Here is a 24,488-nt window from a genome sequence, read left to right as displayed (position 1 = left end):
GGAAATGCCTGGGTGGTTAGGATTCTACGACTAAAGTCTAACAACATTTAACATTGTAGAATTATTGAAAAATGGATTGATTGAAATTCTGCTAAATACAATAAATGAGTTAATGTATGTTATTTGATTTTATATAATGCAAATGAGAAATTTCGATCGTATTCCTATGTATTGGCCATGTTCGGTTCCTGGGCATCAAGGTCGACGTTCAATCACCTTCCTTAATGGGTCCGCGCAGAGTTCCAGTAGCAAAATCCACCTCAGATTTGGGCAACTGGTCTCTCTGGATTTTGTCCATCATTGGATTATAGTTGCAAGGCGCGGATGACGAACTTGTAATCTGAAATGAGTGTGCTTTTGTTTTGCGGTTTCCCAGAATCTCGTATTTTCCAGAGAAGTTTTCCAAAATCCAAAACTGGGATGCTTTTTTCAACTCCGCAGCATGTTGTCGGCGATTGCTTTGCGAACAGCATGGGCCTTCGGTGGCGTAATCTGCTCCAGTTCTGGTATTTGGGAGTGACTGGAAGCTTCTTTGAGAACTTCGGAGAAAATTTTGGAAATAGTCCGACAATGTTTTTTACCAAGCCGCGCCTTCTGCTTCTCGTAAAGGGTAGTTTGAAATCTCTCGGACATAAGTTTCTATCACGTAGAGTGATTGAAGACGGCTATGTGCTTCCGATTGGAAAGTTGATAAAAAATTTGAAATCGGAACATGGAATACGACAATACCATGTCAGTTAAGAAATTAATAAATAACTAGTTATTTTTTAGTATGACTTAACTATTGCTGTCAATTTGAAGAAAAATTTACGAGGAAGTTTGATATTTTATTGAGTTGGTAAAAAGACTGTAATTAATTATTCTTTCTGGAACAAAAAAAATGTCTTCTATTTTGTTTTGGTTAAGGTACATTTTTCGTACAATATTTCAAAAAATGTATCAACAAAACATATTCAGGATTAAAATTTATGTCAATATTCCAAATTTGGAAGCAATTTGCTTACTTTAACTTTTACAATATTTTCAAATAAAGTAGGTACTTACCTTTTTGTCAATAAAATAAATTTTACATTAATGTCCATATTTGGCGGCAATCGGTTTTAATTTTAATGTTCAATGATTTGTCAAATCAAAAAGTATCAAAGTAGATCGACCATTTTTTGACGCCTTGTACGAAATAGGATTTACACTGAAAATGTTTTTTTTGCACGTGACAAAACATATTTAATTTATCAAAATATAAGTGTAACATGAGGGGTTATTTATTTATCTATCTATCTTTCGTTATGACCAGTATCATAACGAGTCTGGATTTCACAAGAGTTTACTATTTAATTCTCCAAAGGGAGTTTATAATTATCATAATACTTTAATTAATACGTGGGAACTTAGAAATGTTGTATGTTCAGAGAATGAATTTCAGGCACTTACCCTCTATTGCTTACGTAGAACGTAATCCAGTGGCTGGCTATACATGGTGACACTGAAGTTGGGAGAAACAAAAAGAAACACCAAAACTTCCAGGACGGATTTTAATAACAATAAACAAAACAAACAAACAAAATAACACAACGGCTCGACCAACATTATTAATTTATTTATTTACACGCGAAAGCGTACCGAGATTAAGGGAATGTGCGCTCCATAGCAAAATTTGGAAAAACATTATTCATTATTAAATTTAATTAACTAGCCCGAGACTCTAAAACTAAGTCGACTGCTCAACGTGAAACATAAGGAAGAACTCCTCTTCGAGATCTTTCCTGAATTCGACACCTCGCTTCGACATGCCCATTTCTTGGGTCCAGAAGTTCCTATTCTTATCTTATTGACGGGGACCTGAATATTGGTACGCTTGGTATAACTATACTAGGTTAATAATTACCTAATTGACTGGACTTACATTTATATAAGAATTCTGAAACTAAACTTACTTTCAAGTAACCCTAGCCTTCCTCTAGTGACTCCGTGTAGCAATTACGGGGCGGATTAGTCAATCTCATTTAATATATTCTTAATAGCTTGGAAAATCCGCCGAAAAAACAGCTAATTGATCTATTCTTTCTTTTCCAATTATTATCAATTTAAGAATTTAATTTAATTCTAATTTAGAACCTTTATGTCTTTCTCGTATTTTCGCGCATTATTTGAAATATCGATTTTTTTCTCTTTATACCTGCCCAACACATGGCCCCGTTCGTCTTAATAAACTTGATAAAAACTACTGCTAAATTTCGTGTGGCCTTCCCTGAAGGACGGTCTTGGCGACGTTAAGCCTACTTGAAAATCATTTTACTTTTTGGCCCATCCGTTCCGAGAACTAACAAACAATATACCACGCGTCCCGGCTTTTGTTGCAAAAGTATGCAACAAATTGCTATTACACAGGATTGTTTCCCAAAATATTAAAATTTCAGCAAAACATGTTTTATTATTCATACCTATAGTGATGGAAAAGGATATTTATTTGTTTAAAATTGGTAAAGTACCCAAAAAATGTCCAAACTTATGCTGATCACGCTGTATAGTATACACAGCTAAGTATCTACATCATAACTAGAAAACCGCATGTCTCTTCAGATCCGATCCTGTTAAGCACAAATAAGTCTAAAATAGCTAAGTTTAGCTATATTTATGATCCTGCTAATTTTTTTTCAGCAACGGGTAAAGTCAGTTCTCGACTGTGCCGTGCAATTAATGGTGCTCTAATTATTCTTGAATTAATTGAAAGTAGTCATTATCGGGCGATTATAAGTAATTAATGTGTTTGGTATCTAAACACGCGAGTTCTGGTAGTTTTGTTCCAGGCATGTGAAGTGTTTCTCGGGCGTTATTAATGATAGTAGCTCCTAGCTCCTGTTATATCTATATTCGCCTGCCGAAAGTGGCTGAAAATGTGCACTGGGGCAATTAGAAAGATTTTCACAACGGAAGGGTCGATTATTTATTTTGGCTATTAAGACTGCCTAACTTAAATCTCTGTGAATGTTTTGTTCATTATTTATTTACAAATTTCTCCAAGTATTATTACAAATAACAAAATAAATGTATTTGGTTAACAATTTGATGTATTGGATTTGTCGGCACGGCATGCTACTTTTAAATTACCGAAGATTGCTTTCCTAAGATACCTAAAAGCAACAATTTTCTTTAAGCAATCCAGACACATTATTTCAAAGAAATTCCAGATAAGGGTTTTCAGGTTCCCATATATGTGAAATGTGAACATTATTTATCCAATTTCGTGTAAATACAGCTTCATCTGTAACTAACACACCAGGGGTAAACCGGAGAATTTGAACATTTTTTGTAACTGCCATTCACAAAATGTAATCCATAACGGATAATCTTACTTGGACTTACTGTACATGATACGGACATATTTGTAAAATGCGGCACACAGTTCGGTACACTCCAGGCACTTGTCGAATGGTTTGTTTTTACTTATATAGAGATTATTCTATATTATATTATAAAAATTTGTTTAAATTAAAATTTAGAATATGATGTGGAGCCTGCGACCTTCATCTCTTCCACCATTCGGTCGCAAATTTCCCCTTTCACACCCTCGATGAAACACAGCGGTAAAGATACCGTATCTACACGTAAAATACACTGCATATTTGTGAGAAGCGTTTTACCAGTTTTGTGATAAATTAAAACAATATTCATTAAATCAGGAAAGCAATATACGTAAGCCAGTTTGACTGATATAAAAAATAAACCATATTCATATTGAATATAGAATTTTAAGTAAATATTTTATTATGGCGGTTTCGGTGATATGTATCGATTACATTTTAATGGAGCATATATCCCCAACATTTTTTGGACAAATTGTAGCATCACCCTGTATATGCAATAACTAACTATGTATCAGGAATATTTTCGACGTGCAAAAAAATGTCTTATTGAGTCAACGGGAATTATTTTCATTAAATTCGGAGGTTCCTTCTTGAAATTTCTGATTTATTTAAAATTTAATTAGTTAGTCAGCCCTATTTTGTAACTCCTAATCTAATAGAAATGTATAAAATCGAATCGAGATCAACCCATCAAATCGGAATTGAGCAACATCGNACAACGGCTCGAACAACATTATTAATTTATTTATTTACACGCGACAGCGTACCGAGATTCAGGGAATGCGCGCTCCATAGCAAAATTTGGAAAAACTTTATCCATTATTAAATTTAATTAACTAGCCCGAGACTCTAAAACTAAGTCGACTGCTCAACGTGGAACATAAGGAAGAACTCCTTTTCGAGATCTTTCCTGAATTCTACACCTCGCTTCGACACGCCCATTTCTTGGGTCCAGAAGTTTCTATTCTTATCTTATTGGCGGGGATCTGAATATCGGGACACTTGGTATAATTATACTAGGTTAATAATTACCTAATTGACTGGACTTACATTTATATAAGAATTCTGAAACTAAACTTGCTTACAAGTAACCCTAGCCTTCCTCTAGTGACTCCGTGTAGCAATTACGGGGCGGATTAGTCAATCTCATTTACTATATTTTTAATAGCTTGGAAAATCCGCCGAAAAAACGGCTAATTGATCTATGCTGATCACGCTGTATAATATACACAGCTAGGTACATCATATCTAGAAAACCGCATGCCTTTTCAGATCCAATCCTGCTAAGCACAAATAAGTCTAAAATAGCTATGTTGAGCTATATTTATGATCCTGCTATTTTTTTTTTCAGCAACGGGTAAAGTCAGTTCTCGACTGTGCCGTGCAATTAATGGTGCTCTAATTATTCTTGAATTAATTGAAAGTAGTCATTATCGGGCGATTATAAGTAATTAATGTGTTTGGTATCTAAACACGCGAGTTCTGGTAGTTTTGTTCCAGGCATGTGAAGTGTTTCTCGGGCGTTATTAATGATAGTAGCTCCTAGCTCCTGTTATATCTATATTCGCCTTGCCGAAAGTGGCTGAAAATGTGCACTGGGGCAATTAGAAAGATTTTCACAACGGAAGGGTCGATTATTTATTTTGGCTATTAAGACTGCCTAACTTAAATCTCTGTGAATGTTTTGTTCATTATTTATTTACAAATTTCTCCAAGTATTATTACAAATAACAAAATAAATGTATTTGGTTAACAATTTGATGTATTGGATTTGTCGGCACGGCATGCTACTTTTAAATTACCGAAGATTGCTTTCCTAAGATACCTAAAAGCAACAATTTTCTTTAAGCAATCCAGACACATTATTTCAAAGAAATTCCAGATAAGGGTTTTCAGGTTCCCATACATGTGAAATGTAAACATTATTTATCCAATTTCGTGTAAATACAGCTTCATCTGTAACTAACACACCAGAGGTAAACCAGAGAATTTGAACATTTTTTGTAACTGCCATTCACAAAATGTAATCCATAACGGATAATCTTACTTGGACTTACTGTACATGATACGGACATATTTGTAAAATGCGGCACACAGTTCGGTACACTCCAGGCACTTGTCGAATGGTTTGTTTTTACTTATATAGAGATTATTCTATATTATATTATAAAAATTTGTTTAAATTAAAATTTAGAATATGATGTGGAGCCTGCGACCTTCATCTCTTCCACCATTCGGTCGCAAATTTCCCCTTTCACACCCTCGATGAAACACAGCGGTAAAGATACCGTATCTACACGTAAAATACACTGCATATTTGTGAGAAGCGTTTTACCAGTTTTGTGATAAATTAAAACAATATTCATTAAATCAGGAAAGCAATATACGTAAGCCAGTTTGACTGATATAAAAAATAAACCATATTCATATTGAATATAGAATTTTAAGTAAATATTTTATTATGGCGGTTTCGGTGATATGTATCGATTACATTTTAATGGAGCATATATCCCCAACATTTTTTGGACAAATTGTAGCATCACCCTGTATATGCAATAACTAACTATGTATCAGGAATATTTTCGACGTGCAAAAAAATGTCTTATTGAGTCAACGGGAATTATTTTCATTAAATTCGGAGGTTCCTTCTTGAAATTTCTGATTTATTTAAAATTTAATTAGTTAGTCAGCCCTATTTTGTAACTCCTAATCTAATAGAAATGTATAAAATCGAATCGAGATCAACACATCAAATCGGAATTGAGCAACATCGGTATTCTGTAACTTGTTTCGACGTCTACTATCGAAGTTGTTGGTAGAAATCGACGTCGATCGGTCAAACTCTGTCGAAGTGGTAGTTTTAGATATCGAGAATGGGTCACGCATGCGTTGTTGTGTTAGATGTGTCAGTTTGAGTTAAGCATAACCTTACAGCACAACAAATCTTTTTTCCTTTTCGTGTTTTAAATCACAGAATTATAAAATATTCCCCTTTGGATTATTTTCTCTGGGGTCATGTAAAAGCTTTGGGGAACCCTTTTCGCAACCAAGAAGACCTACTGGGAAGAGTGATGGCCGCGTCTGTACAGATTCAAGACACACCGGGAATATTCCACAGGGTCCGGCGATAAAAGAACAATCGTGCCCAGCTATGCATTGAACGGACACTTGGAGGACACATTCAGCAATTTTTGTAAGCTGTATCATTCAACTAAGTAGTAATCGCTATTTTTCTTTTCTTTCCTCTGGTGCCCAAACGGCAAATTTTCGCACAGGGGTTTATTACGCAAACTTGCTTATTTGGATCTACAACCCCTATCGGTTTGGCACAATAATTGTGACTCTCTGTATTATGTATTAAGCAAGACAATTCCATACGTTACAAACAAAAGTAGACTCCACTCACTACTACTTCGTCCGAAAAAGTAAGCATTTGCTTTTCTGGGGGTCTATTCTTGAATCTTTGGAAGAGCAGTGATGTACTATAGTCTGGAAATGAAAGAGAGTAATAAAACCCCGAGATAAGAACCGGCCATTTGCGTGCTAATATTTCGTTTCAGGTAATTATCGGGTAACACTAATGCTAACAGGTAATGGGTGTACATTAGTATATTTTACTGGATACATCATAGGGCAGGAGCCAGTGTATTGTGACAGATCAATCCAGTCTTAGAGCAGTCTTAGAATATACGAAGACGTGCTAGTGCAGTAGAGTAAAATTCGACTTGTGTTTAGTGACTATTGTGCCAGTGGATATAATATTGTGTGGGTAAAACGTCGAGCTTATCAGATTACGTACCTGCTAAACGCGTGAAAAGATGTGCGCTGTCTCAGAATGAGAAGATTATTATGTTAAATGTATTTAATGCATTGAAACATCAAAATCCTACCAACAGTGTTGACGACATCGTGGAAAAGTGTTCCAAAATGACAGGGATTGGAAAATCGACTATCTACAGACTTTTAAAGGAAACAAAAATCCCCCAAAATCATCTACAGGGAGGTCAAAAGTCGTTATAGATGATTTCTTCAAAAATGTCATTCGCAGAAAAGTACACTCATTTTATTTTAAAAAAGAAATACCAACGCTAAACAAACTTTTAAGTGAACTTTCAGAGGACAACGATTTGCCAAAAATCAGTAGAAGCAAATTATGGGCCGTCTTACGAGAGTTGAATTTTTGCTGGGAAAAGCAGAACAGGAAGTCAGTTCTTATCGATAAAGATGAAATTATTTGTTGGCGAAGATCCTACTTAAGATCAATTAGAAAATTCCGTGACGAAGGGAGGAATATTTATTATCTAGACGAAACTTGGGTCAACGAGGGATATACTGTAACAAAAGTATGGCAAGATAAAAACGTAAAAGTTTTCGACAAGCATTTTTGGATGGACTTTCAGCAGGGTTTAAGGCACATTCAGGTAAAGGGCGAAGATTAATAGTGACACATATAGGTAGTGCCAGTGGTTTTGTAGATGGCGGCTTACTTTTATTTGAATCTAAAAATACAGGTGACTATCACGAAGACATGAACGCAGATGTTTTCGAACTATTTTACACAGATGTTGGATCTTATTCCTCCGGGGTCTGTAATTGTCATGGATAATGCCAGTTACCATTCACGGCAGACCGAGCGGACACCTACGACTGCTTGGAAGAAAGCCGATATAATTCAATGGTTATCCGGAAAAAACATTTCTTTTGAAACAAATATGGTGAAAAAGGAACTTTTGACACTTGTCAATCTTAATAAACATCAGAAAAAAATATGTTATCGATGGAATGGCAACAAATCGCCAAATAACGGTACTACGGTTACCACCTTATCACTGTCAACTTAACCCAATCGAATTAGTCTGGGCGCAGGTAAAAGGAGATGTAGCGGGAAATAATACGACGTTTAAATTAAGTGACGTGAAAATTTTGTTAAAAAATTCCTTGCAACGAGTAACTGCAGATAACTGGCAAATATGCATACATCATGTACAAAAAGAAGAGGAGAAAATGTGAGAACTCGATAATTGAATTGACGTTATGTGGAACCTATCGTTATCAATCTAGGAGACGAAGATAATTCATCAGAATATTCAGAGGATGAATTTTAATATACCTACTTTTTTATTTTCTTTATTGCACATTTATACAACACTACATTTACTCACCATAATTTGAATTTTCAAAATACATATATTTTTGTGTGGAATAAAAGTGTATTAATTAAATTTAAATAAATATTTTGATAATAATATTGAATAATTTTATTTGAATTACTAAAAACTCTCCTAACCCGGTTATGATGCTTAAAGTAGCCTCATGTTTTGAAATGCTGTTTTAATATTGTTTACTTATAAGAGAAATGGACCGAGAAATTGAAGAGGCATAGACAAAGACAGGGATTATATTTTAGCTACCTGCTACAATTTAGTACAACCCGGTCAGACAAAGTTTTTTTAAAAGTACACTTCATCTATACCGATAATACATAATATAAAAATATTGAATATAAGCACCAGTACTACATTTATTTACGATTTGCATACATAATAAGCTTTTATTACTCTCTTTCATTTCTAAACAGACTATAAGCATTTTATTCTGTTTTTCAGATAGTAATTGAGAGAGGTAAAATATTTAATTCGCTGACGCATTCAAATGTTCAAGAATATGGGATGTTTAACCATTTTTTTAATATTTTCTTTCAAAGGTAGTGAGGAACATGCTAATAGAATACAAAAAGCACCAATTCGCTATTTCTTCACAGGAATACCTACTGAGTACAAGTAAAACTTTAAGTTACTATTACAGTTTAAGTATTGTATTATTGTTGGTCAGGTTATGTTAGTACGATTCGAAAAGTATTTTTCGAAGCAGTACTTTTATGATAATTTACCAATTGTAAAACGATTTCGCAATAATTGCAACAAGCTTTCTTGTCGGCAATTATAACTGCGAACTATTGTGGCTTTAACCAAAGAATCTAGTCAAAATTTTGAAATTTTGAATATGAATGTAATTTTTCAAAATTTTAATACTTCACGTTCTACATTTAATCAGAAAATGGTAAGCCATTTTGAAAATAAATTATGCTGCTGATATTGCATATATTTCAAAGATTTATAAACATCTCAGTGGGTCAGTTGGTGGTCGAGTGTTTCGATTCAATAAATGCGACTTTCGCGGATTTACTTTAAATTGAAATAAACTAATTATATCTATGCATGTTGGTATACAATATTGGAAAATATATGTGCAGTTTTCTAAGCAATAAATCTACTGAAAATTATCAAATTTTGAATTTAAAAGTAACACTGGGTTTGAAACATATTTTATAGAAAAAAAATTCCTCATAATTTTAATATTTCACGTACATTACTTTAAAATTTAATCAGAAAACGATCCGCCATTTTGAAAATAAGACCACTCTGCTGGCTTTGCATATCTTGTAAAAGGTTACCAACAGTTGCATCTTTGTAAAAAATATTACTCCATGGCGTTCGATGACATCAGCTTATTCTTGTCGGTCATAGGTTGAGTGCCAATTAGTACAAAAGACTGCTTTTAAACAACAGTCAGAAAAATTTGTATATGTCTCTCTTGTGCGTAAAATCATGACTGTATTCATCTGAATATACTTTAAGATGGAAACTGCGCTTTCGATTACACCCCGTATAGTAATTTATTAATACCACCCCAATAAAACGATCTGGAAATTAATCTGACCGGGCGACTTAAAAAAATGTTTTCTGAAACAATTACACAAATTATCCTGGCCTCGCTTCATTTCCGTCCATTATTAAAATAAATCCATTTGCATACCAACGAACAAGGAACCAGTTACTCTCGAAACCGCTCTAATGGATTTATGAAAGGTTAAAAGGGCTGAGGCGTTTTTTATTCACTCTCTCCTATCTTTATTCCGTTCCGAGATCCATCTAGTTAGCGGGGTTAATTGGACGTATAATAGGCAGTTAACATTGTTAACACCTTTGCGTCTAGCAGCGGGGGGTTTATTTACCTGTCCGGAATAAGGGGCTCCAGACAGTGTTCATTAAGTTACGATGGGTCGAATTCGATCAGATCCGATATCATCCGTCTACAGGGCGTGAAACTGTCGCCCAAAGCATGCTGGAATAACATTACCCAAAACTAAATCTCAAGTTTCGACCTGAATTTCGAAAATAAATACTAGTATATGAAACAATAATATAATGGATGTCAGATGGATGTGGAGTACATAGATTTTGCCAAGGCTTTCGACAATGAAATTTTACTATCAACGTTATTTTTTATAGTGTAAGTTCTCACCCTTTCATTTTTTTCTGTCCCTATTTGCAAGGTATAAATCAGCACAAAGCATACTGCAGTGAGATTTCAAATTGTTTCTCGTGTATCTCAAGGTTTCCAATTTGGGCCTCCTTTTATTAATTATTTTCATTAATTAATCAGATAAAGTTATTATACGCAGATCGTGGATCATATTAAACTCTTTAAACAAATTAATAAATTGAATAATCGAAACTTCAGAACATTTAATATATGCATATATACCACCCTGAAGATGTAGGTGCATTAAAGATTCAGGAATAATTATTTCAGCGTGACTTTGACTTGCTTGAAATTAGATGACAATTTTGTGTGCAGTTTACAAAGTACTTGAGTTTGTTAAAAGGATGACTTATGACTAAAAACATTATTTCTATAATAGCAATATATAATTTATTAATTCGTAGTAAATTTTCAGAATCAGAATTACTAGATTGAAATGCTGGCATAAAAAAAATAACAAATTTGTGTAGTACCAAAACAAGAACTGAGATTCTTTCTTAAGATTCGGTTCGCATTGAATTTATTGCAGTTAAACATCTGTTTTTGTACAAAATATTAAATAATAAATTAGATTGTCCTCATTTATTGTGTAGGATAAGGCTTCGTGTTCCTAATCATCGTGTATGTCCAAAAGAAACAACTTAGCAAAAAATAAGGCTCTTAAATAATATCTGCCCTTTCCTACAAATTTCTTTAGTTCAGAAGATGTAGAGGTCTGCAGTTAACTTCTTTTAAGAATTGTTTCCAGCTTCTCTGCAGGAACTTGTAGATACGTTTTTGGACTTTATCCTTCCTTCCATTCCGAACCAATGTTAATTATATGCTGTAATGCCATGTCGCGGGAAATCCCACTGTAAGACTGTAGATGGGAGTACTGTGTCTAACTCCTCAATTTTGTCATTGCTTCGATGGCCCTCATGCTCAGGCTTGTTTAGGACAGATTCCCGATGAGTGTGCCAAATACTAGACTTCCACTGTAAGCCAATCAATAGAACAAAAAAAGTCATATCTTGACAAAAATATTAACAGCATACCACCTGTGCCATCATTTAAAAGGCCGTAGATATACTATGATGTGTTTTAGACTCGCAACTCTCATTAATTAATTTGTTATTAACGTGTTCTTTTTTGTTTTTTTGCTTATAAAACCAAAACTACTAGAATATCAATTCCGTAAATGGAAAAGTTGTAGGACATTAAATATTGACTATAGCCTACTGTGACCTTGTGGTCTATTGAGGCTCATTTCTAAAGTATATTGCACCCAACAGGTTTAGCTTCCTCATATAGCCAATAATCCAGTTGGGCGAGATTTTGTACAGAGCTTCAGGCAAAAACATTTTACCAGATATTGGGAACCTCTAACACTTCGACATAGTCGATCCTGTGTAGGTAGTATCTCAAACGCCAATACTCCCTGTATAGGTGCACCAGAGTTTGCAGGTGTAACTTATTTAACTCCAGTAAGTTTTTAGCTCTCTCCAATAGGTCTGTTATAAAATCCATCTAGTGAGCTAATCCCTGGTAATTATTGCCAGTACCAAATAGTTTTCCGCCTCCTAAGACAGGAGGGATGCTTTGGTGGAAGCAGAAGCTATGCCAGGAGCTGACACTGGTCCAATAAATTCAAGGCAGCACCTTCCCTAGCTAAATAATCCGCCGGCTCATTAATCTGGAGACCTGAATGACCAGATATCCAGACCAGAGTCACTCTGTTGTTATTTGCTGTACGGTTCTCGAAGTGCATTGGCAGATTTAAGGGTTTTCAAAACTGCTCATAGTCGAATTGTAGTCCTCGTTTTTGTTCCCTCACCATCATCTAAACTGCCTGTTAATGTAATGCTAGAACGTATTTAAAGAAAGTCTCCCCAAAATTCTAGTTTAATATGCTTGAATCACATATAACCCCTCGCCTAGACATGAGTTACGTTAGCCAATATTAGAGTGATGTAATGAGGACTGGACACTGTGCAAGCGCTAGTCGCTGCTTGGTTGCATACAACTGGAAGAGGCTTCTGCGTGTGTCCCATTGATCTGATGCATAATGAGTCGGTAATCAGCTACTTGGAGCCAGTCACTAATACTGCATATACCCCTCAGATTTTAACCTGAACATATTACGTGATAATGAGTAGTAATTGCCTTACTTTTCATATTTTTAACTTGATCGAATCAGTTGAGTACGGAAAGGCTATAAGTCGAAATACCTACTACCATCCTGCTCATTGGGTTAACCTCGATGAGATAGGTTGCACCCTTGCCATTTGTTGGGAATAACAATAAGGTTGTGAAAAGAGCATTTTATTACCTGTTTCCAGTTGTTTTTGTTTGTTCAAATTCATTGCCACAAACACTTTTCCAACTGGCTCCCGTTTCTACTAGGATCAATTTTTTAATTGGAGAGTGTCTGGAAGCGTTGAAGATGATATTATTTTTTCTATCTACCTAGAAGTATATAACAAAGAGTCGTTTCCTAATTCAAGGCAGTTGCATGTCTGGAAATTGTTGGCTATGAAAGCCTGCGAAACTAAAATATATTATGTACTTATAGCGGCACATAATCCATTAACCACTTTTTGTTGTAAGCGTTTTTTAATATGCTTCTACTTTCGATGTATTTCCATAAAACTTCCAAATAGAAAATTTCGTTATGCTCAAACGTCTTACAGGAATGGTCCCAATTTCCGACCTACATGGAACACAATACAGCTAGAAATACAGAAAATAAAGTGTAACGACTGGTCATGCAGTCTTCCTATTTGTGAAAGTGGTTTTTTTATCTCAGCGCGCTATTGTTTGGACCTGAATCCACCTATATCAATCTCGGACGACCGACCAGTTCCGCCTGGGGAGTCCAGACATGAACAGTCCCTGCGGGTTAGGAACACTAACATAGGTCGCGACTTGGTTGATCTGGACGTCGTCCCGTACTGTATCATAAAGCACGGGAATCTTATTCCATTTTTTATCCCGCCATGAAAAAATATTCCGGCGCATTTATAACCGTTGTCTGGAACGGAGGATGAGAAACGGATGACTAGATGGCAGTTAAGGCGTGAAACTGGATGGTCCTTTTTATCGTTTGAAGTGTTAACATGAAGTTTCGAGTGTCGAATATTTCTTGGAGTAGGCAGTGGCGTTTCGTGAATTTCCGTATACGAGGAACATTTTGACACGGTTTAAAATTGAATCAAGGGAGCTGGGAAGGGCACACAGAGAATAAATTTGTGTTATATGGAAGTAAGTTGAAACAGTGATTTGTTTGATACATTCGGTATTCATAAAATTTGTGAAAATCGAATAACGCTCCTGATTTGTTTATTCAGCACATTGATTAAATTAGGATTTCCATTCAGCGTTTCTTCTAAAAATTTCAAAGGAAACAAACTATTGAAAATATTTCTAATAGCTGTTTTACATTGACAATTTATTCATCAATAAGTTGACGAAGTTGTTCATCAATTAATTCACGAATTTATTGGCAAACAGTGTGGTTTTACACTGCTACAGACTTTGTCAAGTTTTTTGACGTATGAATCAGTTCTACCAACGAATCAAAGCAGCAAATAAATTTCAAAAATGTCACCTTTCCACTCATAATTGTANGAATTAGAGAAAAAAAAAATTGTGGAAAATTCTAGGAAAATTTTATATAGTTTTCCCAGGTTTGTATATTTAAGGCATCAAACGTATCATTTTATTGATTTTCGATTACGAATTAATTAAGCACTTTTTAATATTTTCCAGAAAAATCTGTTTTCTTTGATTTTTTTTACTTTGAATATTAAAAAATAAAAATTTGGAATATAATGAAATTGAAAATTTAAATTTGATGACAATAGCAAAGGTATAATAAAAAACATCAAAATATTTTTTTTATTTATTTATTTAAAAAACTTTTGTATTTTTTATTTTTAACAATTTTTTATGGACTTACATAACTAGGTTTCTTATGTAAAACTGTTTTATCGCTGTCGCAATTTTTTTTTTACTTTAAATATAAAATAAAAATTTGTAATGTAATGAAATTGAAAATTTAAATTTGACGGCAGTAGGAAAGGAATTTTCTGCAACTAAAAATATGTATTAAAAAATATTTATATCAATATATTTTTTTTATTTATTTATAATTAAAAAAACAAGCTTTTTATTTATTATTTTTAATAATGTTTTATGGACTTCCATATCTTGGTTTCTTATGTAAAACTGCTTCTTCGCTGCCGTAAACAAATTTCAAAAAAACAGATTTTTCTGGAAAATATTAAAAAGCGAATAATTAATTTGTAATGTACACCCTCGAAAACCTATAAAATGATAAGTTTGATGCTCATAAATATTTAAACCTCGGAAAACAATATAAGATTTTCGAAGAGTTTTCTCTAATTCATTTTTGTTATTTAAAAATAAATTGACCATTATTTTGGCTCAAAAACATTAATTTTCACATAATCTGTACTTCATTTAAAAAATGTACGAGAAAATTATTGGAGAAATCTAAATTTTTCATAGAAGCAATTTTGTGGGAAATTTAATTTTGAACAACTTTTATTTGAAACTTTTTTTTCGAAAATATGCATCTTCATTGAGATATTGTCAGTTTTTGGTCAAGATGTTCTGAAAAACACTAGAATAAATTCAGGGCCTAATAGAATAAATAAAAAAATATTTTCTATGCACCATGGGCGTAAATTTTTCTGTTTTCAAGATACAGGGAGTTGAACATAATTTTTTAGAATCTAGTTTCGGTCCTATCTTCCACAAAATTCGACCTAATGAACTGAAATTTTGTTATGTGGGGTTTATGGGGATGCTAAATGCTCTGGAGTCATATCATACAGGGCGTTCAGTGCAGTACTCCGCGGGAACATTTTTTAGGTCCTAGCTTTTTTGAGGTTAATCTTTTTGTCTCTTTTGTCACTTGCTGTTATAGCAAAATTATATTCCAAACAAAAAAGTTGCTCCTGTAAGAAGTGCTAAAATTTGCTCGTTTTCGAGAAAAACCAGGCATAGTGCGCCAAAATCAAGCAGCTGTTATCCCAAATTGTTGTTTTTAATTTCAATATTTATCCCAAATTGTTGTTTTTTTATTTCAAGTTCAAGTTTCGCGATAAGCTGATATTTTGTAGCCTCAAAACAAATACACTTATTTTCTTTATTTTATTTTTGACATTTTAATTAATTCTGAATCAAATAATCACGGGTCAGCAAGGGTCAAGAAGCAAACACACTAATATGCATTCCCGAAGGATTTTGGTGCGCTGAATCCGAATCTTGTTCTATCACGTCAGGTTTTTGAGATATCCTAACCTAAAAGTGCAAAAACGCTGTTTTTCGTCATATTTGCGGTTATGTAGTAATGTATTCTTTTTCAAAAAAAGAAATATATTTAAAAGTACAAGGCTCCTTCTTTCGAATGCAGTTGAGTTTGCTAAAATATCTCTTTTTGAATCCTAAAATGAATTCTACCCATTACTACGATGTTTTTGATATAATGGTTGATGTATCTAAAGTTTATAGTTTTAGAGAAAATGGCGCTTAAACTTGAAAAGCTACCCCCAAATCAATCAAATTCCTCCCCCATCTAAAAAGGTTGTCAAAAAACAAAACCTAGTACAAAATGTACCATATCCTTGGGTATAATAATGAATCTTGACTGGATCAAAAATCACTGACTAGTATACAGGGTGATGGAGCTTAACTGTTTCACTGGAAAGTCAATTTTTTTAATTGGAACACCCTAAATTTTATTTGCCTATGTTAAAGGCAATAAAACCAGCTTTCAAAAAATATGGCACATGATACCCTTCAATAAAATACTTTCTTAGGAAATCATCGAAAAACTTTGATTTTTCAAAGAACGACTGAAACAAACTGTGAAATAACGACCAAAACTTCAAAAATGATTAATATGATATCAGTTCTATACGAATGTCAAAGAAATCCGTTATTAGCTCCAAAACCACAAACCGTATAGGTATGAAGTTTCTGACTTGCAATCGACTGCGTGATGTCTAAGGGATCCTTAGTAGATTTTCGCATATTAAGAAACTGAGCAACTTAAAAATTTCAACATGTGATATCTCAACGAAAAAAAAAGATAGTTGAGCAAACTCAACGGCATTCGAAGGAGGGAGCCATGTACTTTTAGATTCAATGTATTAGATTTCTGAAAAAGAATAGATCGCATTACTACATAACCTCAAATATGACGAAAAACAGTGTTTTTGCACTTTTAGGTTAGGATATCTCAAAAAACTGACCTGATAGAGCAATTCTGCTGCCAGATTCGGATTCAGCGCACCTAAATCCTTCGGAAATATATATTCAAGTTTCTGCTTCCAAAAAAAGTTAAGTATATTTTGTTGGTCTGTGAATTTTAATCATAACAAAATTTGAATAAATTAAAATGCAATAATTTTTTTTGATAACAACTAATTTTCATAAAAAATATAGTGTATTTCTGTCTATTTTATCTTGGGCTTATTCTTCGCAGAGTCAGAACTATACAGGATTGTGGGTGAGATAAAACCAATGCTGATAACTCTTCTGACTACTCTTCTCTGCAATCAAAATATTCTTTCACGGTCTGAGCAATTACCCCAAATTGCCCCATAACTGAGAATGGAACCCACGAGTGGATGATATGCTATTAGAAGTAGGTACACCAAAAGGAACTGTTCCTTGCAGGTATTTGGGCGCAAAAACCTGTTTTGCCAATTTTGCGGATACGGTATCTGCATGAGGTACCCAAGATGAGGATCAAATTGAACACCCAAAAACTTCAAGGTGTTTCTGTAATTATCCATATCTGAGGGGGAAGTAACATTTTCACAGTTTTAGTTTGGTTTAAAGAAAGATGATTACATAAGAAAACCAGTCAGCTGCTCCCGACTGTGTGATTATGACTCTCTCTAAATATACACCCGCTACAAAGATTGTCGTATCATCCACAAATAAAACACACTGGCAATCGGTTAGCGACATGTAGCCAACAAAATCGTTGATGTGAATTGGATCGGAACTGATTCACCGACATTTCTTCATTATTTATCTCGCTTTCATAACGAAAAATACCCCCTGTAATATCATTCACCTTTAGAAAATTAACTACCCCCCGTTATTTACGAGAGACGACTTAAACCAATTCTCTTTCCATTAAAGCTTTTCCAAATCAATTTAAAAATATTCATCGTTAAATGAACTGCACCGGGTCTACCGTTCCCATTTCACGATAAATTGGGCAAATGAACGAGAAAATTTATTGTAAGGCGGGGTGGCTTCATCTGGAAAAATGCCGGGATACCTTGCGGTATTATGTCATTAGTTTAATTGAATTATGACTAAGGGTTATTTATTACAATAATGCGATTTACTGTAGTCTAATTGGCATACGATGAAACAACATAATATAATTGTCTGCTGATACAATGAATGATTGAGACAGCTAAATGGTATTTACAATGTGAAAGAAAATATATCGGGTAAAAAACACATTCCTGCCACATTGAAATTGTTAAATAAGTAAACTTTCAAACAAATTGACTCTTGACAGAGATATATTCGTTTTTCTTTTTGGTCTCGATTAGTTCAGGAAATGTAACAAAAAAATGCACTATTAGATATATTTCGTCGATATTTTCGATAACAATCCCAATTTATATTTAAAACGTCCTTACTTTCAGTTTTACAATTTTTGACTTATTAAACACAACAAATATAATCCTGAGGACGTAGTAATGAAACGTGAACGAAATACAATGTCTTTTTTTTTTGTTATATTTTCTGACCTAATCCAGACCAAAAAAGAATAAAAAGTAACAATCCAGGGTCATCACAATTATTTAAATAAACTAATTTATTATGTTTCAAAACTTGTAAAACTGATTTCCTTGAAGGCAAATGATAATTATATTAAATAACTAAATTATTACTTATTGGAGCATTTCACTAATGATATTGTGAGCAGCTCATTGAATTAGACCCACAATATCTAGTAAACAGATAAGATCATTCGTCAGCAGAATACCCAGACATAGACCGGTTTAGAAGTTATTAGTTCCCATCACTATGCCGTAAATGATACGAACTAATAACGAGTTGCATATTTTGTTTTTTATCTACCGACATGTTTCGAATATGGGCGATATATAACTTACAATGTATGTTATATTTTAATATCTTTGCCAATAGCTGCAATGCGATACTTTGTGTTAGTAGACATTGAATAGCAGTAACAATTAAAATATAATATACTCTTATTTATTGGAGTATATCGATAACTAATCATGGATTAGATGAATTTGAATACGTACTTAAATCTATACTTAACTATGTTCAGAACAGAGTATTTTCGCTAAGGTTTATTGACAATTAACTTACCTAACAATTCTGGTTTAAATATATTACTTAGTTATGTATGTATTTATTCTATTTATCTATCTAATTAGAGTGGATGCTAAAACAAGAAGATTTCAGTTCCCGTGACTTCGTTTTATAAAATTTCTATAAGATCAAGTGTATGTAACTTAAGTTGAGACAACTTAAGCATCACCGCAGTGTAATATTGAGCATGTTGCACAAAACACTAAAAACCTATGGAAAAACTACAAAATAGATGTTTTTCTTTTCAGAAAGGAACACTATTTACATACATTAAATCTGTAGTTATATAAATTTAAAAAAATGCTTGTTTATATCAATAAGTTTTTTTAATTTTGACATATAAAGTAACATCATTTGTTATCGAAATAAGTGGCAAAACGTTCTACTTTATGTAACTAGTTACATAATGAAAACCATTATGCAACTGGTTACGAAAAGTTCGTTATGCCACTAATTGCAAAAAAGAATGAAACAAAATACAACAGAAAAATAATAGTGAAACTAATTCCAGAAGAAAGCTTATTTGTTGAACTTGAAGTAATATTCCGTGATATGTTATTGGCATTACTCGGTTCTCCAAGAATATCACCGGAAATTGTTTGGAATTTGACTTCCAGCCGCCGTGTTGTTTTATTTTTAAAATATTGGCTCCAGAATCTGCAAGTAAAGTGGCCTTAATTCCTACTGGTTGTACACCACATTTACCATTTTTATATCTAACAAAGAATCTATTGTGTTTATTATTCTCCGGGCGTAGGTTTCTGATACTTCCTGATAATGTCAACGAAGTTTAGTCCTCCTATATCTCCCGGGGTGATTACAAATTCACGAATTACTCTAGTTTAGTATTCCCACAACCAACACAACCTAAACCTTAGCGTGGTATCCATCAGAATACCTTTTCAAAAATGCTATCAAACTATTGTATGTTTTAATGTCTATAGCTTTTTTTAAAGAACTCAGTTCTCAACATGGAGTACAGTGTGTTCATAGCGTAGAACCGTTCAAATTCTTCATACCTTCAAAATATGCTAATGGTACTTTTTCATTGAAGTGTTTTACTTTCTTCTGATTTCTCAAATTTTTCATAAGCCAAGTCATATACCGCTTTGGATTTTTCAGAAATCAGTGAACATCCGACATTTCTTGCCACTTCTTCGATATCGCTCGGTAGATCGTCAGAATCTGAACATAAATCACAAATTTTTTCCTAGTAAATAGTAACGATCAGTGTCACAGAATAGATCAGCATCTGTTAAATGTCAAGCCAAATGACAAGAAAATTTAAACTGACACTGACCTACTAGATAATTGTTATTTAAATTATACTTGTAAATGATCAAAATTAAAAACTTGAATTTCCCATTTTCCGTCAAAACTAGAAACAATCCTGTATGTAATACGTTATGAAACATGATTTTATGTAACTCGTGCGATATTGCGGGATCTCGCTTCGCTCGTCCCGCAAACTTGTACTCGTTACATAAAATCATACTTTTCATAACTGATTACATAAATAGCTATTATTATAAAATTTTTCGAGAATTATCTGTCCCAATTTCAGCTTTTTTTATAGTATCATTTTTTCCTACAAAGAAAATAAAGTGGGGAATACTACTTGATTTACGCACTGTATAATACGGACATAATCTTAGACAACTAACTACATTTCAATTTTTTTTGCAGGTAGTTCCCGTTTGCTTCCAACTCCGGCTTTGACGGTGAGTCGAACAATCCCTAACCTATACCAACCCTATTAACACCATATTTCGCGAAATCATTGGTAGCATTTCGGAAGGGTCGAATTATAATTTGAAATAGACTCGATGTTGATTGACGCAATCAATCTTTCTTTATGGGAAACCCTACCTGATTAGGTGGCTTAACGTGGCCGAAACAAATTTGTTTTGACAATATTTCTATATCGTTTTCTAGATCAATGATCGCCCATAATTTTTCATCTTAATCGAAGCAAATTAATTATAAGGACATTTATTACGTGCGCCTGAAAAAGGGATGCGAGATTGATTATTGTAGATGTAAAATCAATAATCATAAATCCTGGACGTATTCAGCCGAATAATTAAAATAAATAATAAGTCAGGGAAAAATACTGAAATATTTTTGCTCAGATATGAATTACGAGATTCCTGATAATTGTATTCAACACGTTATGATTAATTAATAATTTATAACTAATTAATTAGAAGGGACGGTAACAGAAAACCGGTGATTATACAGGGTGTCGCAGGACATGTGGATAATCACTCGGATTTATATAGGGGATGTTAAAATAACATGACAAGTTCCTATAAACATTTTGCCTAGAGGGCCCCCCTACGCAGATATAGGCCCCTAAAGGATGCCCCTGAAAATCGATTTTGTTAATAACTTTTAGAACACTTTGTGTAATTTAATTATTTTTTAATTTGATGGACAACATAACAGAAAATCTAAACAAAACACCCCACAGTTATAGCTTTGAAAACCAAATTCTATTAATTTCACTCCTAATAACTTGGCAGCATAATGATATCCTTTTCTCTTACAATATACAATCAATGTTTCTAAAACTGAAAAGAACTTATTTTATTTTTACTTGAAAAATTGTTCATTAAAGTTTATATACTCCTTCGAAGGACATCCTGTATAGGTGACATATGCCTATAATATAGGATGTTAATGAACTTATGTCAAAATTTTAAAGGGGTGAAAAAGGAGCAAAAACTGAGTTAACTGATGTCACAAACTTATATCGGAAATTTAAGGTCATAGAGAAAAATGCTAATTAAAAATGTGTTTAAAACTGTTTTGGAACTGCTAAAATACATGTATTTTATCGAGGCGTGTACTTGCAAAAAATTTTGTAACACTTTTTAAGAGTTTGTAGGTTTCTTATGAAGCCGGACTTTATTCGAATGTCAGTTTGTAATATATTGTTGTAGCGATTGCTGTGCTGTTTTTCCAGAGTACATTTAATAGCTTTATTTCCAACTTTTCTTTTGAAAATTGCGAATTTATTTAGCAGTCGCGAATATTATGACATGATCATAATTTATGGCGAAGCAAACGAAAATGCCCACAAAGCTTGTCAAGTGTATCGTGCCAGATATCTTGAAAGACATGCAACGACCACTTAATGAGTCTTAAATGTCGAGGAGATGATTTTTATCTCGTCGAAGAAGATCCGCATCGTAGCACCAGAAATATCACACAGCAAGTAAATATTTCGCATCCTGTTGTGTGGCGGACATTACGAGAAGCTCAGTTGTACCCATTTCATATTTAACGTGTTCAAGCGCTTACTCCTGAAGATTTTCCACTAAGTCGAGGTTTTTGCGAATGGTTGCTTCAGGAACATGGAAGAAATCCTCAATTTATAGCGCAAATGCTTTTTACAGATGAAGGATGTTTCGATCGAAATGGTGTAAGTAACGTCCACAACACTCACCACTGGACTATCGAAAATCCACACGAAATACGTCGCTGTGCTTTTCAGCAATAGTTGTCATTGAACATGTGGGCCGGTATCGTTAATGACACTTTAATAGGACATTTTGAATTGCCTAGACGCTTAAATGGTACTTCATATCTAAATTTTTTGCAAAATTGCCTGTTATGTTATGTTCTTTACATTGGAAAGGGTTGTCGCGAATAGGCGCGCCCTCTGAAGCCCTTTTTTGAAAACATTCCTGCTGGAGCGGCGAGACGTGGTTTAGTATTAGTATTGTACCAGAGCTCAACCGAGCAAGAGGTTATTTTGAGATAGAATAAAAAATATAAAAATACAGTCCACACATTTTGTTATTTGAACCAAGCGATACCTATGTTAAAGGCTAGAACATAGTGGTCCTAGCGAGCGGGATTTGAAGAGAACCCAGTGTCCTAGGAATTGTGCACGTAAAACAGCATCTCCGAGAGCAGAGGCGAGGTGCTGAAGCCGGCAGTTGGGCATACAACGTTCCACGCGTGAACCTGTACGAGTTCATCAGCCGCACATCGAGTCAACTCCGCTGCGACGCAGGGAGTAATACGTAAACAAGCTGCACGATTCAACTGGGCAACTGGTTGCGTAACAACAAAGCAACAAGTGTTTTGAAGAACAAGGGCAAGGCCATTTTTCAGCTGGAAACAACCGACAAACGTGAGTCCGTTCCTTTATTTATTCCTAAACAGTTCAGTCTTTATTTGCATGAGAAATTACAACGAGATGTCTGAGTTAATTGAACTAACAAAGAAACGCGGGTATGTTAAGGCAAAACTTACGCGATTTGAAAAATACTTAGAATCGGTAAAAGAAATGATAAGGAAATTATCGGATAATGAAAAACTTAATCCTACGGTGGTAATTGAGTTAGAATCGAGACTTTTGAGGCAAGAGACTCTGTTGGATGAATTTAATGAATGTCAGGCAGCCATAGAAACGGTAGATGACTCGGAAGAAAACCGAAATGAGGGTGATTTGTTTGAATCAATGTTTTTTAAAATTAACGCAGAGTACAAGCAAATAATNTTTTTGAATTTAGAGACACTGGTTAGATTTCTTATTGTTAGAGGTAGTTTATTATAAACTGTACTACATGTATAATACGCACTTGTCTTATAGAGAGATAATCTGAATTTATCAGTGAAAATATTAGCTGCACATCTTGTATTGTGATTGTGAATCGTAGTACGACAGGGAAATAAATTTGAATTTTTCTTATCAAATAAGGCTGCTTCATAAATAAGAACGGATGACACAGTTAGTATTTTATTTGCTTTGAATAATGGCTTGCATGATTGAAGCGGTTGATATGAAAAAATTAGTCGTAAGATTCTTTTTTGTAATATGAAGACTCTGTGTATCTCCATCGATTGACCCCAATACAAGATTAAGTATTTTATATGCGAGTACACCAATGCATAGTAAACATTTAGTAGATACTTTCTGTCAACAGTAGATTTAAGGTTTCTGATAACATAATACGAAGAATTTAGTTTTGCTACAACATGCTCAATGTGTTTAGACCAGGACAAGTCCTTGTCTATATGGAGTCCCAGAAATTTTGCACAAGTAACATTGTCTATTATTTCATTATTTATTGATAGCGTGAAGTTTGTCAAGGATAAGAGCTCCGTACGAAATATAACATACTTAGTTTTACTTGCGTTCATAATAAGTTTATTCGATGCACACCAAGCGTGAAAATGTGTGAGAATTATATTCACGTACTGCTGCAGCAAACTAACAGATTCGGCTTTAACACAGATGGCAGCATCGTCAGCAAACATTACTAACAGTTTGTTAGCTGTGTGCGACAAATGAGCATCTAGATCGTTGATAAATAAAATAAAGAGTAATGGCGCTAGCACACTTCCCTGTGGAACTCCTAGGTTAAGTGAGTTTATCGAGGAATTAACGTTACCTAATTT

This window comes from Anoplophora glabripennis, unplaced genomic scaffold (genome assembly GCF_000390285.2).
Source record: "Anoplophora glabripennis isolate ALB-LARVAE unplaced genomic scaffold, Agla_2.0 scaffold8, whole genome shotgun sequence".
Lineage (NCBI taxonomy): Eukaryota > Metazoa > Arthropoda > Insecta > Coleoptera > Cerambycidae > Anoplophora > Anoplophora glabripennis.
This window is presented reverse-complemented; position numbering follows the sequence as displayed.